Source organism: Chelonoidis abingdonii, chromosome 10, assembly GCF_003597395.2.
Source record: "Chelonoidis abingdonii isolate Lonesome George chromosome 10, CheloAbing_2.0, whole genome shotgun sequence".
NCBI classification, from domain to species: domain Eukaryota; kingdom Metazoa; phylum Chordata; order Testudines; family Testudinidae; genus Chelonoidis; species Chelonoidis abingdonii.
In genome coordinates, this window is record NC_133778.1 from 36864139 (window position 1) to 36878579 (window position 14441).

The window sequence follows — 14441 nt, forward strand, 5'->3', positions numbered from 1 at the left end:
CTTTCCGGGCAAATGTAGCCTTTCAACTGAATTTCCTTTTGACATTTGTTTTAACAGCACTTTGGGGCTTGCATTTGTTGGGAAGCAACTGAATAATAATAATACAAATATTCAAATGCTTTACTTGGGACAAAATAGAATTGTATCTTTGGGATTTTTATATTAATTGTCAATCTTAGATATGGAATATAGGCACTGTGTGTACATCCAGCATTACCTCTCTCAAGACTTTCAAGAGTAAGGCTGTCTTTGATACAGGCTCCATTGCAATACATTAAATAAATGAATTAATTTAGATGGTATGAAAGATAATGGATTGATAGTCATGGAAATTTTCATTCTCTGTGTAAGTTTCTTCAAAATGTCCCACTGACAGTGGTCATTCATTCACTGTTCAGTCCTTAGGTATCCTGAATTAGGGGTTTTTGAAATGTGGACATGTGACTAATGAGTAGTAGGCTAAAGTCACCCAGTTCTCATAGGCCAACTAACAGCTGTCAGATGTTAATGACTTTTGGTCACTACTGATCTAGGGTGGAATTGAACAGGCTATATAGAGGTAAAATACTCCATGGTGTCATCATCCTCTCACTCTTTGGCTTTTGTTATGCAGGAGTTCAGACTAAATGATTATAATGGTCCTTCCTGACCTTTAAAAGTTCATTAATCTGAAAACCTAAAGTACATTCTCTCCTTAGAACACAAACCTTATTATAGTGCAGAAATCATGTGGCACCAAACCATAGAGGAAGGTATTGACTTGAACACCAATAACAGAGTTATAGCCATATAAATATGCTATAATCAGAACATGGCATATGGTAAGATTCATAGATTCCAGGGCCAGAAGGGACCATTGTGATCATCTGGTCTGACCTCTTGGGTAACACTAGCCATAGAACTTCCTCAAAATAATTCCTAGAGCACATCTTTTTTGGGAAAAATCTAATCTTGATTTAAAAGTTGTCAGTGATGGAGACAGCACCCTTGGTAAATTGTTCCAGTGGTTAATTATCCTTACTATCAAATTTACAACTTCTTTTTAGTTTGAATTTGTCAAGCTTCAACTTCCAGCTACTGGTTCATGCTATACTTTTCTCTGCTAGATTGTTACATATTTGTTCCCCATGCAGATACCTATTACAGTAATAAAATCACTTGTTAACTCTTTGTTAAACCAAACAGATTGGGCTCCTTGAGTCTATCACTATTAGGCATGTTTTCTAATCCATTAATCATTCTCATGGCTCTTCTCTGAACTCCCTTCCAGTTTGGCAACATCATTCTTGAATTGTTGGCACCAGAACTGGACATGGTATTCCAACAGTGGTCACTACATTGACAAATATAGAGGTAAAATAACTTCTCTGCTTTACTCAAAATTCCCCTGCTCATGCATCCGAGGATCTCATTAGCTTTTTTTTTTTTTGTCCACAGCACCACTTTGGGAGCTTGTGTACAGCTAATTATCAGAGTCACTGCGGCCCAGGATAGAGTTCACTCTCCCCCCATCCTGTAAATATGGCCTACATTACTTGTTCTCAGGTGTATACATTTACCTGTATTAACACATATTGTTTGCTTGCACCCAGCTTACCAAGCAACCTACATCGCTCTGAGGCCAGGTCTACATGAAGCGCGAAAATCGATTTTAGATACGCAATTTCAGCTACGAGAATAGCGTAGCTGAAATCGATTATCTAAAATCGATGTACTCACCCGTCTTCACCGCGCGGGATCGATGTGCGCGGCTCGCCATGTCGATTCTGGATCTCCGTTGGTTTTGGTGGAGTTCCGGAATCGATGTAAGCGCGCTCAGGAATCGATATATCGCGTCTAGATGAGATGCGATATATCGATCCCCGAGCAATCGATTGTAACGCGCCGATACGGCGCGTCGTATAGACGTGGCCTGAATAAGTGATTATCTTCTTCATTATCTCCCTCTTCCCCCAATTTGTGTGTCATCTCCAAAGTTTATCACTGATGATTTTATGTTTACTTCCTGGTCATTGATAAAGATGTTAAATAGTGTAGGGCCAAGAATCAATCCCTGTGGGACTTTAGCGGGGTGGTCACCCACTCCTGCCTTAAAAGGCTGAAGTCAGCCCTGGGAGAGGGCTGAGGCCATGACAGGGCTGCTGCTGGGGAAAGCAGCAAGCCTCGGCTGATTGGGGAAACAGCCACAGCTGTGGCCACGCCCCAATCAGATCGTAGCTGGCCTTATAAAGGCCAGGGAAGCCAGGAGCTAAAGGACTCTCCCTCTAGCTCCTGAGGGAGAAGGGCCTGGCTGCTGGAGAACTGAACAGAGTACCTAAAGTGGAGAAGGGCTGGGGGAAGGCTAGAGGAGCTGGGGGAGCTTCAGCCCAGAAACCCCCCAGGCTGCAGGCCTTGTTAAAGGGTACTGGGGTTCAGAAGGCAGCCCAAGAGCAGGCAGAGGCAGCAGGTCTAAAGCCCTCTTGTCTGTGATGAGTGGCTTGTACATTGCAGTCTGCCCCAGTGAGTGGGGGCTAGACGGTGACTGGCAGTTGTCTGATACTGAGGTGAGGTGGGGATAGTGGGTGGGGGTTCCCCTGGGTGGGGAGACCCAGAAACTGTGGGGGTACTGCCAAGGGGCATCCCCCAAAATAAAGTAGTATCAGGGTCCAGGAGGGACTCGGGCCCAGAGGCAAGCAGGACACCAGCCTGCAGAGGGCGCTCCAGAGGCTGGACGAGCTAATTCCCTGGACAACTGACAGGAGGCACCGCAGGGGTGAGTCCCCCCCCCGTGAAAGGGACCCACTGGAAACATACCCTCTTGATGACAATTCTCCTGTTACACATTACATTTTGAGACCTGTGAGTTAACTAGTTTCAAATACATTTAATATATGCATGGGATCACATTGTTTTTGGTATGAGAGTTAAGGCCTTAGTCCTGCACTGTGATCCACATGAATGGAGTTAATATGGCTTTGTGTGGGTTCAACGATCAGCTTGTGCAGATCATAATGCAGGAAAGGAGTTTAAAAAAGTAAGTACAGCCATCCATTTACACAGCTCATCGGAGCTCATCCGAAACTGGGATTGTCTCTGTTTTGGATTTTTGTTTGTTTGTGTGAGTTAGGGTCTCACTCTGCAGTCCTAACTCAGGCAAAAGTCCCACTGAAATTAGGGATTGGGCAAGGACTGCAGGACTGAGCCCTTAAAAATGGATTCGCTTTTATATAATTTTATTAGAGAACACATAATTGTTCATAAAGTGTTGGTATATAAAGACATAAACAGGCTAGGCCTCACATCACATTGGCAATGCACAAGTGTTAGTCAAATGAAGGGATGACAGGACAGTAAGGAAATAATTAAATTTCAATAAAAGAAAATAAGGAATAACATTCCAGTCAGATCTAGCCACATTATGTACAGCATAACTTTCAAATTGGAAGTTCATAAAAACTAACCACACCTCAGCCAGTTTGTCTGGCATCTGTCCTGTTCCACATGGCACTGCTCCAAGGCAGTTTGGATCCATTTCTGCAATGGAATGGCGCTGAGCCACTTTTCCAAAAGGAGAGAGTAATTTTTCTGGTGGGAAAGTGCAGTCAGTGAAGAGCCATGAGGGATCAGATTATCTCGTCCAGCTTTTTCTCTTTTTTTTTTCCCCCTTCAAACTTTTTTTTAAGTAAAATTAATTCAAATGCAGAAAAGCTGCCGTTAGGATAATATTAAGGACCCGATTTAAACTGACAGGAGGCAGGAAATTTAGAGCAAGGATGACCTTCTGGTTTAGATTATTACAATTTTATTAAAGAATGTTACAACAAATCAAACATAGGCTGTCATTTTGGTATATGCAATTACCCCCTCCATAAGTCCCTCCCGCAAAAGATATTTAAAGACCTACCTAGTCCACATAGAAACAAGAAAAGATTTTAAAGATTAATATTCTTCTAACCCTGAACTTTGAAATGTATAGTGCATGCATGAATAGTGCTAGTAATTAATTTACATACTTTCTCCCATCTTATACATTCTCATAATATACATATAGCACATGGAGGACATTTATGGACTATCAGAGAAATCCTCCCGAGCTTTCATTATTGCAGCACATACAGGAGTTAAGCACACCCAAGGTGAAATCCAGGCCACTCCGAAGTCAGTGGCAGAATTACTATTAATTCCAAAGGGGCCAGGATTTCACCTGTGATGTTCAGGCACCCTTGCAATACATAGGGCCTATGCAGGGAGATAGATTCCATCCTGTATTCATTCTGCCAAACCTCCCATCAGTCTGAGTCAGGGCTAAGCCAAACTGAAGTAGCATGATAGTTTCCCCTGAATTTCCTTGCATGTGTCAGATAATTTCTTTGGGCCAGGGGGATCCAGACTCTCAAGGATAGATTTATTACATCACAGTAACAAGGCAGTTTTCCTTAAGGTTTATAACTTTTTGTGTGTTTATGACCTTGAAAATGTCCCTCTTAATATTAGTGGAGTTCTCTGGTTTCTAATAAATAATAGCAAAAGTGGAAAAAAGGTAAAGGGACAGATTATGCCTGATAGATACAGGCTGTGGTGGAAGCATGGAGCTACCCAGCCCCAAGGGACAACCTCTCTGGGTGCTCAGGGGGTGCCTCTCACACTGCACTATCCCTTAGCATAGCACACTATACCTGGTGGGAAGGAAATGCGGGTCCAGGCTCCTGCCTCTCTGAGTCAGTTTGAGCCCCCAAAGGGGCACATAAAGGGACTGAGACTGTGATAGTTGCACAGGATGCAGATGCAGAAAGACTGCATGCACCCTCCTGCCTTTCCACACCCACACAAGAACCAGTCACAATCTAGTCCAAATTGCTTTTGCTCTCGGTATTAGATTTCTAGTGACCCTTCTCCCTCAAAGAACATAGACAAATGGTATAAACAGAGAGAGCCAGCATGACAAAGTTTGGATCAGGACCCAGATTTCCCCCAGAGTTAGGTGTGTTTGGTTTTGGCCACTTCCAAAAGACAGTGGTTAACATCAGAGTTTCAGTCTCAGTTTGGGTGAATTTCAGGGAAGTATGGATTCAGTCTGGTCCCACTATAAATCTTTCCCCATCAGGGTTTTTAAATGAATGAAAATTAAATTCCTTACAAGCTAAGATTCACGGTTCTCCAGCCCTTTCTTGGACGAAGCTTTTCTGGAAGTCAGTGGACCAAACCATGCTGTCATTTGGTTGACATCAGTAGAGTTACTTCTGATTTTCACCAAAGGAGAGATCCTTGAAGTCAATGCAGGTACATCAGTGTAAATCTATAATAAGTGATGGCCAAGTAGAAGCTTTCCTTGTGTAAGGACTTCAGGATCAAACCTCATTTAGCATGTGGCAAAGTGGTTACCAAACACAGGAATACAATTACACTGACAATCTTTTTTCTTTTCCAGTGAGGTGTCTTTCCCTTGAATTTTGAATATTTTTGTCTACATTTTAATTTTTAAGAAATAGGACATACCGAGCTGTGAGATATGACATATTCATTCATGCCCACAACTGGGTGCAAATTAACACCCCATAATTCATGCAGTGGAGTGTCTTATTACAATTATAACATTTTATTAAAAAGTGGTTTTAATATTTATATTGTTAATTAAGTGATGTTCCAAATTCTGAGCAGTGAATTATGTTGAACTAGTCACTGTTCTGATTTTATATATTAACCACTCAGGGCATGCAAATTCATCTGCCTATTTAATATGCTGTGTAATAAAAATTGACGTTTTCTCTTTCTGTCTAGCATGTGAGGTTCCCTGTTCAAGACTGACTTTATCAGGAAAAGTATCGGGGTAGCCGTGTTAGTCTGGATCTGTAAAAGCAGCAAAGAGTCCTGTGGCACCTTATAGACTAACAGACATATTGGAGCATGAGCTTTCGTGGTTGAATACCCACTTCGTCGGATGCATGTCAGGAAAAGATCACTTTCAATTCATAAGCACTAGAAGCAGTACAGAGCATTATTTCTCTTTACAGAAGAAATCTTTTCAAGCCTGGGGACGGACTTTAAACTCCTTCTTTAGAAGATAGGTAGAAATTGGATCATATAAAGCTTGGGGCCCTTAGACATCCAATGGACTACAGGGCACCAGTGGTCCTTCCAAACACGTCTGATAGGTTTCTTGGGGTGTTTGGGTTCAATATACTGTATTGAAAATCTAATCTTGCATTCCTTGTGTGCCCCAATCTCGCAGTTATGGCCTCAGTTCAGGAACATATACTTGTTTATGAAAGAATTTATACATATGCTTAAAGTTAACCAATTTCTTTCTTGAATTAGAGAATAAACAGAAATCCTGGATGTGCATGAATTCAAGCTCAGAGTGGATGGTGTTTGAAAATATGCTTGCTCAATGCCCTTTTCTGACCATTAATTCTGTAATTATAACAATATATGTAAAGAAATGCACTTTTGTTAAAGTCAAAAATAAGACATGAAGAGGAAACCCAAAGGAAATAAAAAAAGAAATAAGGTAAATTGTTCACTTAAAAAATTTAACAGCATGCATTTGGTGCTATGCAAATGAATAGAGTAGATGCTAATTTTTCCTTTCTTGTTTAAATATACTTTTCTAATCACAGAGTTCTTCTCTCCGGTTTCAAGGACAGTTTGAGCCAGGTAAAATGGAAACCTGCAGAAATTTACTGATAATCCACCTCCATCCTGGCCTCTGACACTTCCTTTATTGCAGTGCTTTTTTGAGCAAAGACTGCCAGACATGCTGAACTATATCTTGGTTTTATGCTGTTTGTTTTTCTCCTCATTTTTGTACTTTTTGATAGTAGCACCAAGGGCCTGATCCCAGATAGAGATTTGAATGTGCGAAGCATGCAGGATGGAGTATTTTATGGTAATGCATTAAGCTTTGGCTGTCTGCTTTCCCATTGAGTGTTGCTGTTGTGGGAATGCAGCAAAGATTTCCTACTGCTGCTTTATTAATAATGAAACATTCACATGAATTCCATGCAAAATTGATTTTTGAACATTGTATAAGAATCAACTATGAAGCTTCAAAATGTAATTGAGAAATCTATTTGCAATTTATTTTGCCTGTAAGAACCCACTGTTCCACTATAAACAATTTTGCTGTATTTCTCCCATTAAACAGCTATTTTGCACATCTGTTTGGCCTCCACAGTATGACTCTGAGCTGATGGATAGAAACTTGAAACAACATGTGAGTGCACAGTTTCTTTTACTTCCTTATTCAAGTGACTCGCTAGCCAGTAGAAATATCATTTTCATTGAAGAGTAGGTGAACAGTGTTAATAGCTCATTATCTAACACAGGATGTTAACTGATTAATTGTATATGCACTACTTGAAGACTAGAAAATATGCTTCCACATCAGTGGAAAAATTCTACTCCTTCCCTTAAACTTTTACAGGGACACTCAAATGCTGAGCAAGAATGTTCTTGTGTTTAGGGTCTAGGGCAGAAAGTCAAGAGAACTTGATTTTTTTCCTTCTGTCTGTATCAGACACTTTGAGTTGGAGTAAGTCACCTAGGGCCTGATTTTCAAAAACATGTATACAATTGTATGTCTAATTTCCACATTAAATAACAATTATGCATCTGACTATCCATGTGCACACACAAATATGCTGAATACACTTGTAATAATGGCAACTGCATGTGTTTCTTAGGCTACGTCTACACTACCACGGTAAGTCGACCTCCGCTACACAACTCCAGCTATGTGAATATTGTAGCTGAAGTCAACATACCTTAGGTCGAGTTACCACAGGGTCTGCACTATGGGGAGTTGACAAGAGAAACTCTCCCATTGACTTACCTTACTCTTCTTGTTGGAGGTAGAGTACAGAGGTCAACTGGAGCACGATCCGCTGTCAATTTTAGTGGGTCTAGTGAAGACCCGCCACTCGACTGTCAGTGGATTGATCTCAGAGTTGATCCCAGCTGTAGTGTAGACCTGCCCCCAGGGACTCTTAGCCTGTATGCTTTCAAAATCAGGCCCATGATATCTCTACCTCAGTATCCTTATTGGTAAAATTGGAATAATAAGCAGGCTAAATTAATTGGTGTTTGTAAAGTATGTTGAAGTCCTCATTTAGAAGGTGCCATGAAATTCATAGTGTTTTAAACCAAAATCTTCCTTGCCAGTGGGACTAATCATAGCACCTTGAATTACAAAATCCAATTTATATTCCACATTGGGCTCTACATTGTTGATCCTGAGTGTCCAGGATTAGTAAGGACAGAGGGGCATTTCTTTCCTGAGTCTGAGTATCTGTTCATTCTTGGATGGTTTTGCTGTGGCTATTGGCTCTGCTTATGCCTGATGAACCATTAGGCACTTACTAGAGGTCACTCCACACTGAAGATCAGGGAGATGACCTTGACAGTGAGTTTAAGGGCTCTACCAGGAATGAAAGAACCCTAAACACCTTATTTCCAGCTAGACCAGGTGGAGCCTCCATGAGGTTTGTGTTTTCTGATATGTTTCAAGTGGTGTAGCCAAATCCCAGAATGAATTCTAAAAACCTACTGTAAGAGGAGCCATATATGCCAGTAGCTGGCTTTCCAGACTGCTAGGGCTAGTCTTCTGGTTGGTTTGAAAAGATCTTCCTGACTCTGGTCAACAGCAAAACTGGCCCATGCCTGGTTTTCCACCCCTTCTTCTATCACAGATTCATTCCCAGGCCATCTAGGATCATCTGGTCTGATCTCCTGCATAACAAAGTTCATAGAGCTTCTACAAAATAATTCCTAGAGCAGATCTTTAAAGAAACATCCAATCTTGGCTAAATATATATAAATACTGCCCTCGTAAATAATCTCTGTAGTTGCCTCAGAAATTATACATGATGGTGAATGGAAAAGTGGTTCTTTGGGAGGTAACCTCTCTATCCATTTGTGAGCCACATTATAGCATCAAAATTTTGGAACCTCAGTCTTACTTGGCTGACAGCTGCTGAATTGACCTGGGCTTCCTATTTAATGTGAGTAATGGTGCTTCTTATGGGTTGGCTTGTGACAGCAGCAGTTGCTGCTGCATCCTTATGCTGGACAAGAGATAGAGATGGGCCTGATCCACGAAAAGTTATGGGGCTGTTCAGAAAAAAAGCTACAAAATCTGGATCTGAATTTCCTCAGCATTCTTGGGAGTTCAGATTTGGAGTTTTGGTTGTGAAACCTCATTACAAAATCTAGGCACAACATAAATTTCAAGTTTCTTCCTGGTCTGTGCAGAACCACAAGTGAGACTATGCTCCAGATGGAGCAAATTCTGTTCTCACTCTTCACAGGCTCTCAGATGAAGTAAAACCACTGTGGTTCCCCTGTACAGAGAGGGAAGGACTTAGGGGAGACTACACAAGGAATACTGCTGTTACACTAGTCCTTTTTTTCTGAAGAGTGTGGATATAGGAGACACAGATGCTATTGCAGTGTCATGGTTGCTGTGTGGCTTGGGAATAAGGCATGGTGTAATCAGATTGTTGGGGTGGAACTCTCTTGTGGCCTTCTCAGACACAATTCACCTAGCTACAGGTCTCTGTCACAATGAGGTTCACTATAGTGGTGTTTTGACCCTCTGGCCAAAGTAACCTTCAGTCTTAGCTTGTTCAGGACATTTTAAGATTCAAATGTAACCAGGAACAAAAAATAAGCATAAGTCAAAATCAGGGTTATCCCACAAACCTTCAGTGGGGCCCCACCCCTTTATTCAGGATTGTCTCCTAAACAGCCTGTGCTTCTACCAGTTCCCTTCCACTGATCTGGTCAACCCTCCCAGGAGGGCTGCTCTGTCTGGCAGGCAAGCTCCATATCAGGGCTACAACCAGGCTTCTCTCCAACCATGGGGGTGGGAAGGGGAAGCTCTGTCCTCCTTCCTGGACATCCCTCAACTAAGGTAGGCTCTCTCCTTTTTATCTTTCCTCTCCACAACTGACATTGACTGCATGTATAGCAAGAAGGGGCCAACTGGGTCCACAGGCTTTCCCTAACCCTTTCATTACCAGTGGAGAACCTGTCTTAACCCTCTCTTTGCCAATGTGGGCCTCTCTGCCCCATCACACACGGCCATGGTCTTCTACCTCACCTCAATGCAGAGAACTCCAGTAAACAGCCAGCTGCTTAGACTGTGGATTGAGTACCAGGATTTGTCCCCGTGTTTACATTTATATGCTTGCCATGTTGCATATTTATTCCTTGGTATTGTATTATAGCAAAGAGAAAAACCCACCTAGGTCAAGTAATGTTTAAATCTGCATCATGATTAAAATTTTCAGTCATGATATAAAATCTGGTGTTTTTGTCTATAATTCACAAAATTTCAGCAGTGCTAAAGCTATAATATACTGTAGGACACAGATGATAAGGCCTAGTATTTAACAGAACTGTTTTTTGCATGCCATAGTTTTGATAGGAGGTTTCAGAATATATCTCAAGTACCATAAATATCAGGCAATTTCAGGAAACATTACAAAAAGCCACAATTAAACCACATTAGCATTGTTGGTTATTCAAGTAAAAAACAGACATTATCACTCTCAGGCAGAAAATGGTACAAAAGGAGTCAGACAGGAGAGAAAAATATATGCTATGAACATCTGGAGGGAGTTCAGTAAAAAAAACTTTTTTTCCAAAGGTTGGATTTTTGTTTATGGACAATTGTGACATCTAAACCTAATGAGCCAAATCCCTAAAGGGACTTCAGCCTAGATTCCGATTTTGAGGATGCAATTAATTGTTGTTATCCTGACAGTATTTGGACATCTACCACAGTGTACTTACAAATCAGGTGCAGTCAAATGCCATCATTTGCACCTGCAAATTTGGAGACTTCAAGGACCCCTACTCTGCATGTTACCAGTCTGCCTATTGTATTATAGCCATAGGAGGTACCAGTGTGGGAGAGAGGTCAAAGGGCCTTCTTTGCAACATGTACTCATGCTGTATGTAGTCCTTAATGACAGCAGCTCCAGAAATCCATCTTGGGTATAGCTGGTCAAAATATTTTGCGTTAAAACATTTAATTTGTCAGAACAATAGCTTTTTCCACCTGAAAAATGAAACCTTTAACGAAAATTGTCAACATTAACAAAAAGTTCTGTTTTCACATAATTTTCTGTGACATTCTTAATTCAGATTTTAATGATGTTTAAAAAATAATTGCATAGTACATAATTTAGTAAAATCTGTTTTGAGTAAGAAAATATGGTTTTTGGCATGTAAAAGTGTCAGTAATGATTAAAATTCAGTGAAAATTTAAAAATATTGCAGAAATGTTGTGTGTATGAGAGAAAGAAAGGAAAATGGGTCCATTTTGAATCCTGTGAAATGTTACAGTTTGCATTTCAAAGTATTTCTTTTTCTTGGTTTTCAACAAGCTCTAATCTTGTGTAGATGTGGGTAAATGTTAGCAGCCATATAGGAGAAGCTGCTGTGAATCCAGTCAACAAGTTCTGCAGATATTTGATAACATAGTTGCAATACCAGATCAGACCACTGATCCATCAATTCCAATATCCTGGCTATCCCTGATTCTTCAGAGAGAAGCAAAAACCTCATAATATACTTAATCAATAGTACAACTGGCTATGTGGGAAGAGGGGAATGCAGTGATGGACAATGGCAAGTGGAAGGATGTTCTTAAATCTGACTTTCAGCTTAGATATCCTCCGTCTCCCTTTAGAGTGTTACAACAGTTAAAACAATGAACAGAATGTTAGGAATCATTAAGAAAGGGATAGATAATAAGACGTATCATATTTCCTCTGTAGAAATCCCTGGTATGTCCAGATATTGAATACTGAATGCAGATGTGGTCACCCCATCTCAAAAAAATATATATTGGGAAAAGGTTTAGAAAAGTGCAACAAAAATGTTTAGGGGTATGGAACAGCTTCGGTATAAGGAGAGTTTAATAAGATTGGGCCTTTTCAGCTTGGAAAAGAGACGGCCAAAGGGGGATATGATAGAGATCTATAAAATCATGACTGGTGTAGAGAAAGTAGATAAGGAAGTGTTGTTTACTACTTCTCATAACACAAGAACTAGAGGTCACCAAATGAAATTAATAGGCAGCAGACTTAAAACAAATAAAAGGAAGTATTTCTTCCACACAACTCACATTCAGCCTGGGGAACTCCTTGCCAGAGGATGATGTGAAGGCCAAGACTATAACAGAGTTCAAAAAAGAACTAGATAAATTCATGGATAGGTCCATCAGTGGCTATTAGCCAGGATAGGCAGGAATAGTGTCCCTAACCTCTGTTTGCCAGAAGCTGGGAATGAGCGACAGGGGATGGATCACTTGATGATTACATGTTCTGTTTATTCCCTCCGGGGCACTGGGTACTGGCCACTGTCAGAAGACAGGATATTGGGCTAGATGGACCTTTGGTCTGACCCACTAGGGCCATTCTTATGTTCTTATGTTTCTTACCTCTTTGATCATCTTTTGTTCCAAAGCATAACAACACATGATAAACGTATTAACCCTCTTATGAAGTGCATCCACAATATTTGACTATAACCATCTGTAGAATCAAAATTTTTATTATTCTTCAACCTTCACATATGCTTGCATTGTTGCAATATTTGATGCTTTTCTTAATGCCACAGATCTTGTAGTTATGTGATTATCGAGGCTTTCATTTAAAGAAAAATATATATGCATATGTCGCCTTCTTGGTTGTGGAGAAAAGCTTGAAAATATGAACCCTAAGGGCTGAAAAACCAGAAGGCAAATAAAAGAACCCCAAATTTATTATTTTTTAAAAATATTCATGATTTCTAATCCAGTCTAAGGATTTCTTTGGGCCTGCCTAATTCGTAATTTTTGAATGCTTGGTGTTGGCAGTATTACTTTATCATGAACAGTTAACTCAGAAATATATCAGATATAACTAAATCTGGTTTAATCTCTTCTGAATAAATTTGTTGAGACTATATGATAGAAAAATATTATATGACTAATAGTTAAAATAAAGATGTTTTATTCTTAGAAAAGGGACACTACTGCAGCTAAAACAGACGGTAGACAGTATTTTCCCACTGTAATATAAATGTAATTTCTGTAACCTCTTCACATCAGTGTTGGGTTTAATCATAGATAAAAGTAGGAAGAGACAGGTTAAAAGCTTTTGGAAGTATGTGTTAATAGTCACTATGCACCTCCTTTTTGGATTTAATATATTTTAATTATGATTAATGATTATTTAGTTCTCATGGAAGTGGATTGATAGATCTAGAGACTAAAGGCCCAATCCCGTTCCCATGTCCGTTGAGCTCACAGGCATTTGATTAGAACATAATCAAATTAGTTGCATAACTGGAACAGCAGGACCCCAACACTGCAGGCTTCCTTCTATGTCTTTGCCATTGTGCCTGTAATCTGACACGGGAGGAAGGCTGGTCTTGTGGTTAGTTTATTAGAATGGGACTCTATAGTAGATTTGGGCACAGAATGGTTTTCTAATTCCATGAAAACTTGTGAGATTGAAAATTTTTCCCACTCTACGTTTGGACAAAACCAGCACCTTTTGAGGCTTTTTTGTCAAAAATTGAGAGAGCATTACTCTTATCCCAGAACAGCCAATATCATGGTGGTTAGGGCAGTCACCTGGCATGTAGGAGACCCAGATTCAAAGCTCTGCTCTGCCTTATTTGGAGCAGGAAAGTGAGCCTAGGTCTCATATCCCAAGTGTGTGCCCTAATCAGGGGACAATAGAGTCAGTCTCTATCTCTCTGTCCTAATGAGTATTTAATTATTTATGCCATTATAATTCTCTCTCCAACAGCAGGGACTGAGAGAGACTCTCTCTTCTTGAAGCACTGGGGGAGAGCTAATGTTGTGCCAATATTTTAAAAGGGTAAATTGGATGACCCAGTTAATTATGAGCCTATCAGCCTCACATCAGTCCTAGCAAGATAATGGAATGGCTGATATGGGACTTGATTAATAAAGAATTGAAGGCGGATACCGTAATTAATGCAAATCAGCGTGGGTGTATGGAAAATAGATCCTGTCAAACTAACTTGATTTTTTTTGTGAGATCACAAGTTTGGTTGATAGAAGTAATAGGGGTAATTTAAGAGAAGGCATTTGACTTGTTATCTCATGACATTTTAATGGAAATACAGGAAATATAAAATTAACCTGGAACACATTAAATGGATTAAAGTTGGTTAACTGATAGGTCTCTAAATGTAATTGTAAAGGGGGAATTGTCATCAAGCAGGTGTGTTTCTAATGGGGTCCTGTGGGGATCAGTTCTTGACCCTATACTATTTGACATTTTTTATCAATGACTAGGAAGAAAACATAAAGTCATCACTGATAAAGTTTGCAGATGACACAAAAAGTCGGGGAGTGGTAAGTAGTGAAGAGGACAGGTCACTGATTTGGATCACTTGGTAAATTGGCTGCAAGCAAACAATATGCATTTTTAATACAG